At 43.0% G+C, this 13,894-nt stretch overlaps 1 protein-coding gene across 2 annotated transcripts in view; it reads right to left on the bottom strand.

Annotated features, from left to right (window-relative positions):
* The window catches only part of MCTP2 (multiple C2 and transmembrane domain containing 2), an 896,516-nt gene that overhangs the window by 656,238 nt on the left and 226,384 nt on the right, over window positions 1–13,894 (bottom strand). The gene's annotated exons all lie outside the window — the stretch shown is intronic.

The raw sequence follows: 13,894 nt of genomic DNA, 5'->3' as shown, positions 1-13,894 counted from the left end.
AAAGCATCCCTGACGCTTTGCAGCACGGCTAGATTTATAAAAAATAAAAAAAGCGTATTGCAGCATTTTGTAGGCATTAGCATCCTTCACGCGCGCACCTACAAAATGATGCAGCTGTTTTTTTTCTTTTTATTTGCTAATCAAACTCAGGACGGGCAACAAAATGAAAAAACTGCAGATACTGTGGAGAAGTAGCACAAGTGGGGACGCTGAAGCAACACAGTGGCAAAGTGTGTGGGGGGTGCAGAAGCAACAAGGATGGCAGGCGACGCCTGAAGGAAAACAGACGTATGTGTAGGAAAGTACCATCTTGCTGTACTGCCATTTGATGGAGTTTGTTTTGACCAATGACTTTGTGTTTCACCACTGCGCATATTAGTTGCTCAATGTTCACCAGTAGCACATGGTATGTTTTGTTCAGTTGAGCCGCCTATGGGCTTTGACATGGCATTAGCCATTACTTTCTGTATTCAGTTGAGCCGCCTATGGGCTTTGACATTGCGTTAGCCATTACATTCTGTATTCTGCCTATTGGCTTTGACATGCTGTATCCAGTCTAGCCGCCTATTGGCTTTGACATTGCATTCCTATTGGCTTTGACATGATGTATTCAGTTTAGCTGCCTATTGACTTTGACATGATGTATTCAGTTTAGCTGCCTATTGACTTTGACATGCTATTAGATATTCTGCCTATTGGCTTTGACATGATATCATATATTATTCAGCTTAACTGCCTATTGGCTTTGACATGATATTATACATTACATTTTGTATTCAGCTCAGCTGCCTATTGGCTTTGACATGATATTATACATTACATTTTGTATTCAGCTCCGCTGCCTATTGGCTTTGACACGATATTAGACATTGCATTTTGTATTCAGCTCAGCTGCCTATTGGCTTTGACATGATATTATATATTGCATTTTGTATTCAGCTCAGCTGCCTATGGGCTTTGACATGATATAAGACATTGCATTTTGTATTCAGCTTAGATGCCTATTGGCTTTGACATGACACTAGACATTGCATTTGATACTTAGGTTAGCTGCCTATTGCCTTTAACGTGGAGTTAGACATTGCAGTTGAGAATCCAAGCTGTATTTTTCCAAGCTGTGTTTTTGCACAAGATGAACCAAGATGTTTTGTTCTCACAGTAGACTAGACATGATAAGAGAGAGTACATGGGTGTTGTTCCCTCTGCTTGAGCTTGGGAACAGGAGTAGTCTTGGAGACCTGGCCAGTCTCCAAAAGGCTTGCTCAGTTTCCCAGGTCTGAGAGGAGGGGGCACACCTTTGTAACGAATGTAACAGGCTGCAGAGGGTCAGATTCGAATCTGCCGGACCTCGTGCTGGAGCTTGGCGCAGGCTGCCAGCAATCCCGTGTGGGTAGATGAATCTCTCTTTCTCGCGGCTGACAGGGGTCATCAGCTTGCAGACCTTAGAAAGATGAAGCTGTAGATAGTTCCCACACGGTGAAGTATTTGTTTTGCTTTGCATTCAATATCTTATAAATATAACCTGCTGTGTATATTGCAAACTGATATATTTTGTTTGATTAACGCGGACTTGAAAGCTACTAATTCGTCATTCATAAATATTGTGGTTGGGGAAGAATTACAACAATAAAAGTCTTCTTTGACCTCAGAAGTGCATTTCTGTTGTGTTATGTTAGTGCTTAGAAACTAGATAAGAGGAAAGCACTACAATTGGTACCAGGAGTGGGGTCGGTCATTAAGAGGTGATTAAGAGGGTGTTGACGAGTTGGTAGATTTCTAAGTGCACACTTTAAAAGTGTAATTGTTTTTTGTGTTGTTTGGAGAATTACAGAAATTGTTTTCTGTTTGGGGAATCACAGTAGCACGGCAGACCAGGTCAGGGAATGCATGTATTGGTAAACTGCCTGATGGTGCTACGAAAAACTGTGAATTGTTTTCTGTTTGGGGAATTACAGAAGAAAATGCATGTGTAGCTAAAAGGCCTGATAATGCTTTGAGAAATAATTTCTGTTGTACATATGTAGAAAACGTGTGTTTTGGAAGTAATGATGACAGAAAGGTCTGGATACCTTTATCTGCTTACAGAGAAATGCAGGAGAAATGTAGGAAGTTGGAACATGAAAATAGAAATTTACGTGAGCAAATTAGCCCGACTGAAAGTTATAAAAAGGCTGTTTTTGAAGAATCTTTCTTGTCCCATTCCAGTAATGAGGGGGTTAAGACAGCTCCGAGCTGCACTGAGTTTTCGTGTGAGCCAGGGTTTTTGGCAGCCAAAATGCATTCCTTAACTGATAACACGGACGAGAGAGCTCAGAATGTGATTTACGAGTTACCGTTGCAAAATGCACAAGTAAAACGAAAGATTTTAGAGAAAGAGACACCGAGTTGCATTAGCTTGTTTGAATTTTGGAAAAAGAATAGCCCTCATTTGAGTGAAATCCTAACACTTTTGTATATGGTCACTGTGAAAAATTATATGCAGCTGCGCGCTTGTGATTTGGCAAATGAAATAATGCAGACTTTAGGTTTCTGCGCAGTGCAAGAAGGAAATACTTATGTACATTTAATTCAAGAACAAGGGAAGAAAATAGTGCCCCTAGCTAGAATCATACAATGGATCTGGTACTTGCAAGACAGGGCTAGAGTACCACAGATAAAAGAATATTCATTGACTGAAATGTTGTTTTCTGGCACCGTAGAAGGAACAGCGTTGTATAATGTGTGTCAGATTTTAAAGCAAGAGCTACGTGAGATGTGTCATTTTTACGCTGATTTTTGGTTCATTGCTAATGTTTTAGCACCTAACTGGTTCAATTACCTTGCAGATGTTAATGAGAAAAATTCAGAGAGAGAAGTGTTCACCCAGAATTCTGCCTTAGTGGGGATGGCTAAGTGGGTGCCCCAGAAATGTGAACAGCTAAGAGAAAAAGCCACATACAGGTGGGCAGAGATGAGAGAGATGCACATTCCCCTAGATTTGATAAAAACTGTGCAGCACGCACAAAAGCAATCTGTCATGCAAGCAGTCACAGAGCAGTTGGGGAGAGGAAAGTTACCAGAACAGAAATGGCAAAGTGATCAGGTTTTAGGGAGAGTGATTGCTGCAAATTACCAAGGAAAAATCGAAATTATGCTGATACCTAGAAAAGAATCTGATTCATTCATACAAATTGGAGACAGAATGGCCCAACTTGGCAAAAATGCAGTGAATGGAGGTTTGGTAAAGAATGAGTCTGCCCCAGCCCTTCTGACAGTGCAAGAAAAGGGAAGCTGTGGCGCAGCAGATAAAAACCTCAGTGCTGATGTGTGGGCTGAAGCCCCAAGTGATCCTCCAGAACCTGCAGTGAATATAACAAAGGGCCCCAAAAACGTCCTGCTGATCATAAAACAGGGAAAGAAAGAGGAAGGGTGCAGTTTAAATGAAAAATGTTATTTGCAAGAAAAGTCATACTTGTTTCTTTTGCAGATCCTACCACGATTCGCCACTGTCCCTGAGTGTGCTGTGTGGTCCCCCTTCCGGTGTGTGCGTGTGGGGTCGGGGAAGGGTCCGAACCCCCAACCTGAACCTGGCTGAGTAAAGTGCCAGCACCATGGATCCATTTTGCGCAAACTGCGCCTTCAGCTCAAGTTCAACTTGTTTGATTGCATTCTTCCACTGGAACTAAGCTGTGTTTTTTTTTTTTTTCCCTCTCGTATGGAACTCTGACTTTTGCTTATCTTCCAGCAAACCTTTCAGGTGGACCGTGCATCTTTACATGAGTAGAACTCATGCCACATCAAATTGCTAACACTGTTGAATTAGAGACTCATTCAGAGAAAAAAAAAAATAGCTCAGTCTTCTCTATGTAGATGTATCTGATGTGAAAGGTTATGAGATCAATGTGTTAATCCACTTCTATTGCTTTACAGGGATTGCTTTGATCATAATGTTTTTTTTGTTTGTGCTGATGTTTTTTGTTTTTGTTTGAAACAAGAGATATGTGAAACAAAAATTCATTGGTCAAAGGGCGGAATGTACTGCCATTTGATGGAGTTTGTTTTGACCAATGACTTTGTGTTTCACCACTGCGCATATTAGTTGCTCAATGTTCACCAGTAGCACATGGTATGTTTTGTTCAGTTGAGCCGCCTATGGGCTTTGACATGGCATTAGCCATTACTTTCTGTATTCAGTTGAGCTGCCTATGGGCTTTGACATTGCATTAGCCATTACATTCTGTATTCTGCCTATTGGCTTTGACATGCTGTATCCAGTCTAGCCGCCTATTGGCTTTGACATTGCATTCCTATTGGCTTTGACATGATGTATTCAGTTTAACTGCCTATTGACTTTGACATGATGTATTCAGTTTAGCTGCCTATTGACTTTGACATGCTATTAGATATTCTGCCTATTGGCTTTGACATGATATCATATATTATTCAGCTTAACTGCCTATTGGCTTTGACATGATATTATAGATTACATTTTGTATTCAGCTCAGCTGCCTATTGGCTTTGACATGATATTATACATTACATTTTGTATTCAGCTCCGCTGCCTATTGGCTTTGACACGATATTAGACATTGCATTTTGTATTCAGCTCAGCTGCCTATTGGCTTTGACATGATATTATATATTGCATTTTGTATTCAGCTCAGCTGCCTATGGGCTTTGACATGATATAAGACATTGCATTTTGTATTCAGCTTAGATGCCTATTGGCTTTGACATGACACTAGACATTGCATTTGATACTTAGGTTAGCTGCCTATTGCCTTTAACGTGGCGTTAGACATTGCAGTTGAGAATCCAAGCTGTATTTTTCCAAGCTGTGTTTTTGCACAAGATGAACCACGATGTTTTGTTCTCACAGTAGACTAGACATGATAAGAGAGAGTACATGGGTGTTGTTCTCTCTGCTTGAGCTTGGGAACAGGAGTAGTCTTGGAGACCTGGCCAGTCTCCAAAAGGCTTGCTCAGTTTCCCAGGTCTGAGAGGAGGGGCACACCTTTGTAACGAATGTAACAGGCTGCAGAGGGTCAGATTCGAATCTGCCGGACCTCGTGCTGGAGCTTGGCGCAGGCTGCCAGCAATCCCGTGTGGGTAGATGAATCTCTCTTTCTCGCGGCTGACAGGGGTCATCAGCTTGCAGACCTTAGAAAGATGAAGCTGTAGATAGTTCCCACACGGTGAAGTATTTGTTTTGCTTTGCATTCAATATCTTATAAATATAACCTGCTGTGTATATTGCAAACTGATATATTTTGTTTGATTAACGCGGACTTGAAAGCTACTAATTCGTCATTCATAAATATTGTGGTTGGGGAAGAATTACAACAATAAAAGTCTTCTTTGACCTCAGAAGTGCATTTCTGTTGTGTTATGTTAGTGCTTAGAAACTAGATAAGAGGAAAGCACTACACTTGCCTGGCATGTTACCCCCATATTTCACTATATGTATGTTGTTTTAGTCATTGTGTCACTGGGACCCTGCCAGGCAGGGCCCCAGTGCTCATAGTATGTGCCCTGCATGTGTTACCTGTGTTATGACTAACTGTCTCACTGAGGCTCTGCTAACCAGAACCTCAGTGGTTATGCTCTCTCTGCTTTCCAAATGTGTCACTGCAGGCTAGTGACTAAATTTACCAATTCACATTGGCATACTGGTACACCCATATAATTCCCTAGTATATGGTACTGAGGTACCCAGGGTATTGGGGTTCCAGGAGATCCCTATGGGCAGCAGCATTTCTTTTGCCACCCATAGGGAGCTCTGACAATTCTTACACAGGCCTGCCACTGCAGCCTGAGTGAAATAACATCCACGTTATTTCACAGCCATTTACCACTGCACATAAGTAACTTATAAGTCACCTATATCTCTAACCTTCACCTGGTGAAGGTTGGATGCAAACTTAATTAGTGTGTGGGCACCCTGGCACTAGCCAAGGTGCCCCCACATCGTTCAGGGCAAATTCCCAGGACTTTGTGAGTGCGGGGACACCATTACACGCGTGCACTATACATAGGTCACAACCTATGTATAGCGTCACAATGGTAACTCCGAACATGGCCATGTAACATGTCCCCAATACCATTCTGGTATTGGGGAGACAATTCCATGATCTCCCGGGTCTCTAGCACAGAAGCCGGGTACTGCCAAACTGCCTTTCCGGGGCCTCCACTGCAGCTGCTGCTGCTGCCAACTCCTCAGACAGGTTTTTTCCCTCCTGGGGTGCAGGCAGCCCTGGCCCAGGAAGGCAGAATAAAGGATTTCCTCTGAGAGAGAGTGTTACACCCTCTCACTTTGGAAATAGGTGTGAAGGGCTGGGGAGGAATAGCCTCCCCCAGCCTCTGGAAATGCTTTGATGGGCACAGATGGTGCCCATCTCTGCATACGCCAGTCTACACCGGTTCAGGGATCCCCCAGCCCTGCTCTGGCGTGAAACTGGACAAAGGAAAGGGGAGTGACCACTCACCTGACCAGTACCTCCCAGGGGAGGTGCCCAGAGCTTCTCCAGTGTGTCCCAAACCTCTGCCACCTTGGAAACAGAGGTGTTGGGGGCACACTGGACTGCTCTGTGTGGCCAGTGCCAGCAGGTGACATCAGAGGCTCCATCTGATAGGCTCTTACCTCTCTTGGTAGCCAATCCTCCTAACTTGGTAGCCAAACCTCCTTTTCTGGCTATTTAGGGTCTCTGCTTTGGGGAATTCTTCAGATAACGAATGCAAGAGCTCACCAGAGTTCCTCTGCATCTCCCTCTTCACCTTCTACCAAGGATTGACCGCTGACTGCTCCAGGACGCCTGCAAAACCTCAACAAAGTAGCAAGACGACTACCAGCAACATTGTAGCGCCTAATCCTGCCGACTTTCTCTACTGTTTCCAGGTGGTGCATGCTCTGCCTTCACCCTGCACCAGAAGCTCCGAAGAAATCTCCGTGGGTCGACGGAATCTTCCCCCTGCTAACGCAGGCACCAAAAGACTGCATCACTGGTCCTCTGGGTCCCCTCTCATCCTGACGAGCATGGTCCCTGGAACACAGCAACTCTGTCCAAGTGTCTCCCACAGTCCAGTGACTCTTCAGTCCAAGTTTGGTGGAGGTAAGTCCTTGCCTCCCCAAGCTAGACTGCAAAGCTGTGTACTGCGTGATTTGCAGCTGATCCAGCTCCTGTGCACTCTTCCAGGATTTCCTTCGTGCACAGCCTAGCCTGGGTCCCCAGCACTCCGTCCTGCAGTGCACAACCCTCTGAGTTGTCCTCCAACGTCATGGGGCCCCCTTTTGTAACTTTGCGTGGACTCCGGTTCACTCTTCTTCTAAGTGCCTGTTGGGGTACTTCTGCGGGTGCTGCCTGCTTCTGTGAGGGCTCTCTGAGTTGCTGAGCGTCCCTCTGTCTCCTCCTCCAAAAGGCGACATCCTGGTCCTTCCTGTTCCTCAGCAGCACACAAAAACCTCTACCGCGACCCTTGCAGCTAGCAAGGCTTGTTTGCGGAATTTAGTTTAGTTTAGTTGTAGAGCGCATGGCTACCCGGGGGCATCCCAGCGCTAAAGTACACCATGAATGTCGGAAGAGCCAGGGGAAGCAGATTAACTGGGAAAGAGAATGGTTTTCAACTTCCTCCTAAAGAGAAGTTCAGAGGATTCCTGACGGCATTCAAAGGGCATGGCATTCTAGAGCCGAGCAGCCCTGATGGAGAACGAATTACCTCCCCATGATCTCTTGACCGAAGGGATGCAAACCTGTCGAGAAGAACGAGATCTAAGAGGTCTAAGGGTCGAGTAAAGAAAGATCCGTTTTCTAAGGGAAAGGGGACCCTTATTGTGTAAGGCTCTGTGAACAAGACACAGAGCTTTAAACTGAATGCGCTGCTTAATCAGGAGCCAATGAAGAGTTGCAAGTGCTGGTTTAGCGGAAAGATGCCTAGGGGTATTCATGAGAAGTCTAGCTGCCGCGTTCTGCATAACCTGCAGCCTCTTTATTACATAATCTGGAGAACTAAGATATAGAGAGTTCCCGTAGTCCAGGCGGGAGAGAACTAGGGCTTGTACAAGAATTCTTCTGGCAGCGAATGGCAGAAGTCCAATAATTTTCCTGACACTTCTAATTAAGCCGAAGCAGATCGAGGAGATTCTTTTAGCTTGTGGCTCCATAGTTAAGCGTGGGTCAAGCAAAAAGCCGAGGCTTTTTACTTGTGTTATTGGAGGAGGCAGGCTGTTAAAAGCCTCAGAGTACATAGCCAGAGGGGTGGTAGGGGCGCCATTACCTATAATCATTACCTCTGATTTGCTGTCATTAAATTTCAGTTTTGACGGGGTCATCCAGTCCCCAATATCTTTCATGCAGTCGGCCAGGTTGGCAGAGGGGGAGTCCCTATTACTAGAGAGGGAAACCACCAATTGCGTGTCATCAGCATAAGTGACCATAGAGAGGTTATAAGGAGCAACTACTGTGGCCAAGGATGACAGATAGATGTTAAACAAGGTGGGGCTTAAAGATGAACCCTGTGGGACTCCACAAGATAGAGACCTGACGTCAGACAAAAAAAGAGCGATCCAAAACTTGAAAGGATCTTCCCGTGAGGAAGGAGGAGAGCCAGGCAAGGGCTGGACCTCCTAACCCTATCTTGGAAAGTCTATCAAGGAGAAGAGCATGATCGACAGTGTCAAATGCTGCACTAAGATCAAGGAGGATAATAGCAGCATGAACACCTTGATCTAGAAGTTGCCGAGCAGATTCAGTTACAGTAAGGAGTGCCGATTCTGTACTATGATGGGTTCTGAAACCCATTTGAGAAGGATGTAAATGATCATGGCTCTCAAGATGCCTGGTCAATTGCAGGTTCACGTGCTTCTCCAGAATTTTTGCCAATATAGGAAGAAGGGCAATGGGTCGATAATTATCCAAGACAGAGGGATCCAGCGTAGGTTTTTTTAAGAGAGGCTTTATGATTGCATGTTTGAGGGAACTGGGAAGAATACCAGCGGACAAGGAATTATTAAGTATTTCTGTCAAAGGACCAACAACAATATCTGCTGCCTTCAAAAGAATAGAAGGAGGGGCCGGGTCCAAGGGAGAACCCGATTTGATATTAGCAAGAAAATTCCCAATCAGAGTACCTGTGAGGGGGGAAAAAATGGTTAAATGGGTCATACCCGTAGGAGAATTCATCTCCTGCCCCATAAGATTATTCTGAGAGGGAGATGGAGGAAAACCGGAGTATATCTTGTTAATCTTGTCTTGAAAGTGAGCTGCTAATACATTACTATGCATTATAGAAGCTTCCACTGGGGAGGGCGGCACAGGGGGTATAGTGAGCTCCTTAAAGATCTGAAAGATTTCTTTCTGAGAAGTGGACGAGTTCTTTATTCTACTCCTGTAATATAGAGCTTGTGTTGTCTTAACAACAATTTATTTTTTTCTTTTAAGACAATTGTCTTAATTTCTGCGTGGGAACACCTCTGCAAGCTTCATCGCGAAATGGGACATCTGTCTTCCAAAGGAGAAGTTCCTAGTCCTCTTCTTTCTTGCAGAACTCCAAGCTTCTTCCATCCGGAGGCAGCTTTCTTGCACCTTCATTCGGGGTTTCATGGGCTCCTGCCCCCCTGGACACTGTGGCGACTATTGCACTTGGTCCCCTTGCCTTGCAGGTCCTCAGGTCCGGAAATCCATTGTCAGTGCACTGCTGGTGTTTGTTCTTCTTGCAGAATCCCTCTATCACAACTATGGTGCTCTTTTGGGGTAGTAGGTGCACTTTACTCTTACTTTTCAGGGTCTTGGGGTGGGGTATCTTGGACACCCTGACTGTTTTCTTACAGTCCCAGCGACCCTATACAAGCTCCCATAGGTCTGGGGTCCAATCGTAATTCGCATTCCACTTCTGGAGTATATGGTTTGTGTTGCCCCTATACCTATACTTGCCTATAGCAACCTATTGTAATTCTACACTGTTTGCATTACTTTTCTTGCTCCTACTTACCTAATTTTGGTTTGTGTACATGTAACTTGTGTATATTACTTACCTTTTACTGAGAGTACTCACTGAGATACTTTTGGCATATTGTCATAAAAATAAAGTACCTTTATTTTTAGTAACTCTGTTTATTGTGTTTTCTTATGATATTGTGCATATGATATAAGTGGTATAGTAGGAGCTTTGCATGTCTCCTAGTTTAGCCTAAGCTGCTTTGCCATAGCTACCTTCTATCAGTCTAAGCTGAAAGAAACACCTCTTTTCTACTAATAAGGGATAACTGGACCTGGCACAAGGTGTAAGTACCTCTGGTACCCACTACAAGCCAGGCCAGCCTCCTACATACGTATGGAAGCAATAAAGAAGGCATAAGTGAGGGGAAGCAACACAGAGAGCATTAGGGGAGCATATTGGTGAGTGGTAGAGTAATGTGGAGCACAGAGGGCAGGGAGAAAAGCAAACAAGCAAAAGAGAGAGAACATTTTGAGCTTGTCAGTGGGGAAGCACATGAGGACAAGCATATCAAGGATGGGGCCAGGGGAGAACCACTGGGATGAAAAAAGCACAGAAAGGGTAAGAGAAGCATTGGAGGGTGACAGTTCGAAAACACATGCACATGTTTAAACATAAAGAAAAAAGTAGCGACTGAAAAAGCAGGGAGAGTAAGGACATAGTAATGCATCTATGCTCCATGAGAGGGACAAACAGAAGAACAGAAAAAAAGCCCACACACTAATGAATAAGATACAAGAAAATGAGCGTGACAATGAAGCCAACCCATGGTAAGCAACTGGGATGCTCTTAGCCCACTGTAAGTTAACTATAAATCTCGCAACAGACAGCGCATGCACGGTCTAGGAAGCAAGACTCAAAAATGGTTGTTTAAAACTATTTCCACTATGCAGTGACAAAACCAAAGTGTATAATTTTTATGATGCCCAAGCACAGCACATCATTGCAGTATTTTCACTGGAAGATTGACATTTTCATTAAGCTAGCATTTCCGTAAATTAAGGTATTAACTTAGAAACTGAGGGAAAATTAATAACCATAACCTTCCCATTTGCAGAAGAGATGTCCTATTGACAAAGGGGAAAGAATATATCTGTAAATGTAGCAGCGAGGGCTTTTTGACCCACTAACAACAACATATTTTCCTCTGTTTATCATTGGCTGTCAGTATACATGCCTTGGTGATGTCACCGTCTTTCTAGATAATTAACACTTGTTTAGAGGACAAATGAACACATGTAAAGCAGAGGCATACTCTTTATAACACATAGCTCTTTCATGATGAGTTATCTCCCAAGGACATAAATTTACCTACGAAGGAATGAATTACATTTACCTACAAAGGAATGATTGACACACACCAGTCACCAATGAAAGCCCAGGAATAATCACCTACTCCTAAAAAAGCACAGTTTTATCTTTCATGAGATTTTAAATTAAAAAGCTTATCACCTTTAGTCTAGCTTAACTGTATTGTCGAAAATGTCTGCAAAATAAAAACTGCCAGTATGGCAATGTGGAGTATCATCTCCAAGTGGCATGCCTCTATTAGCCACAGTAAATATAAGGAAGTCAATAAGATGAGTAAGGCTTTTCTTCTATGATCAGACTAGGACATAAATTTAGCCCAGGCAGCAAAAATTATGGCTGGCGTTTCTGGTTTGCGACCTTCTGCAACAATGCATTTGGTTATTACCTTAAGGGGTATTTTTTTTTGCTAAAACTGTGACAAAAGAATCATTTTAAAAAGTAAAATGCGACAATAATAACGGTCAAAAATGAGCCAGTCTGGTGGCATATGTGTTCTCCCCAAGATGTTCTGGTGATAACTAATATTAATGATGTATTTAAAGTGCCAATTATATTGATAAGGCTGAATGCAACTCAACATTAGTTTTAAACGAGAGCATTTTTAGGTTACCCTTGAGCCAGTGGCACTGGTAAAAAACAATGTAATTTAAATATGACATTATGAGGGTGACAGTTATCAGGAACATTTTATGGAATGTCGGTGCGAATTCTGCATTTAAATTAACATTTGACAGAAACAAAAATGGGTGTGATATCTGTAGAGGGGGCTGTCTTTCTAGTTCATTTTAGTTTCGTGGGTTGTATTTAGAACTATTTAGACCAAATTCCAATCACACTAGCAAAAGGTTCAAATCGAATTCTTAAGGTGGCCTGTGTTTTGTAAGGTATGAATATGTTTAAATGGTACAAACCAATCATCTCTGCAAGCAGGAAACAGAATTCGTGCCAGTGACTAACGGAAATGATGAATCCGTGTCTGGCCTCGAGCGACACCCTAAATCATCACCCATATTTAAAAAAACACGCAATCCTAAATTGGCAGGCCATGCCGAAGTCATGCAAATGACATCCCTGATTGGAGAAAGTGCTCAATAACATACCTAGGACAATGGAACAGAGATCCATACAATGTGTAGGTAACTGGGACTCAATTGTGTAACCTTCAGATTACTGGGAGATCTCTGCAGTCTATACATTGGTGGGCCACAATATCTTATAAGTTCCGTTCCAACGAACACCCATCTATAACACATAGTAACACTAACCGCCAAACAGAATAGCACTACACCAGCACATCACTTTTTGTTCCCCTTAATTTCCTTGTAATGCACTTTTGTCAGTTTTGCAAAATGTGGCAATGATGCACATTATTTCCTGGTCCCAGTTCTTACTTTGTAAGAAATGTTGACTACTTGAGATAATCGTATAGACATAACTAGGAAGAAGGCCTTTTTGCCGGCATTTTATCTATAAAACAGCATTTGGGCTCTCTCATAACCCCTCCTTTTTACCCAGAACATCGCCATATAAAACCATTGTAAAAATCTAAAGGGAATAAAGTTCATAGTAGGAGATGAGGGCAGGAGGGTGGTGTTTTGGGAAGAGGCCTGGGACAAGGTAGTCTAGAATTCAGAGTAATGAAGCTAATTTGCACTTGTTTTACAGACAAGGAGTAATGCATACACGAGCGGTTCCAAAAAGAACCACTAATAAAAAGATAGTCCCCATTTTACACAACAATGCAGTAATGCACATATTTGTATAGTTTGCATAGTGCCAGTAATGAAGTAATGGCAGGTATGAAGCAAGTAGTCCATATTGTCAAGTCTCCGCAGCAAACACTAGTGAACAAATTGTGCCAGTTTACATAGCAATGCAGCAAACCGTATATTTATAAAGATTCTACAAAGCCTCAGTGAGGTATATCTTGTCCAGTTTATACATCGACACAGCAATGCTGTTATATACTCACTTTCCACGATGACTAAATAAGGCTCATTTCCTGTCACCATGTACAATGGCACCATAATTGAAATTGGCCCGAATGCCTAAATTTCACAGAAAAACTGATACCGAACAATGGAACAGTAAAATGTGTTTTCAATACCTTTCAAGAATGGTGCGGTATTTAAAAAATGCCGAATTGTTTGGTACTGTTGCAGTATCGTAAATATATGCCGATTTCTGAAGTGCTGCAATATAGCACACTTTTTCCTCAGTTCCCACACTTACACAGTACATTTCATAACGGCTGGTTCTTACAAAATGATTGTAGGCAAACATATTTAGTAGACAAATACAGAGGTAGTCCCACTCACCATCTTACAGACGAGCGAATACATATGCGGTGAGACAAACCGGCAGGCATGCAAGGCAGGGGCGTAGCTTCAGAAGAAGTGTTTGGGGTGTTACATCGCCCTAATACATGTATTTTCTGATAAATAGTTGGGGAAAGGTGCCGTCAGTTGGCCATTGTGAGCTGTCAGTCGGATTCACCAGGAATCTGTACATACACACAGAGAAAAACGCACACACTCTCTCGTCCTCTCTGTTTTGAAAGTCTTCATAAATATTGATTATTTTGTACACTATTGTGTTTTCTCTCTTAGTACAC

This window comes from Pleurodeles waltl, chromosome 3_1 (genome assembly GCF_031143425.1).
Source record: "Pleurodeles waltl isolate 20211129_DDA chromosome 3_1, aPleWal1.hap1.20221129, whole genome shotgun sequence".
NCBI lineage: Eukaryota > Metazoa > Chordata > Amphibia > Caudata > Salamandridae > Pleurodeles > Pleurodeles waltl.
Note: the sequence above shows the minus strand (reverse complement) of the source record. Positions and strands in the feature narration are given on the sequence as shown.